The following is a 515-nucleotide window of genomic DNA, read 5'->3' on the forward strand; positions in this document are numbered from 1 at the left end:
GCACATGTACTTACACACACACATATAGATGTACAGATATATATTCTATTACAACGGAATAAAATATAAGGACATTTATTCAATATATATAACTGTTATTAAAAGCGATAATTTGTTTTTACTATATTGATTCAGAATTAAATATTTTGAAATCTATTTAACACCGGCATAAACATACACCTTATTTAAAAGATATTACCCATTATGCAACTATGACACACACAACACTAGAGAAAAAATGCAGCGCGGTATCACTTATGATAACAGGTTTCAGTGATGTAATCTAGTCCAACAGTTAATTTCTTCTTCACTGAACAATACTTTTGAACCTTTTCAAAATTTCCCTTGCAACACGTACTAACCACGCTATTACCTTTATTGACGAAGAATGATTATCAAATGGCGTTTTCCTGTCCACTTTCTGTAACTCTTTGCTAATGCTCCTTTCTCTGTTTTATAGTTTAATTTCGACAAATAATTTGTGAATTCTCTTCTTGTTAATTCCAAGAGTATAT

Source organism: Penaeus monodon, chromosome 22, assembly GCF_015228065.2.
Source record: "Penaeus monodon isolate SGIC_2016 chromosome 22, NSTDA_Pmon_1, whole genome shotgun sequence".
Taxonomy (NCBI): Eukaryota; Metazoa; Arthropoda; class Malacostraca; order Decapoda; family Penaeidae; genus Penaeus; species Penaeus monodon.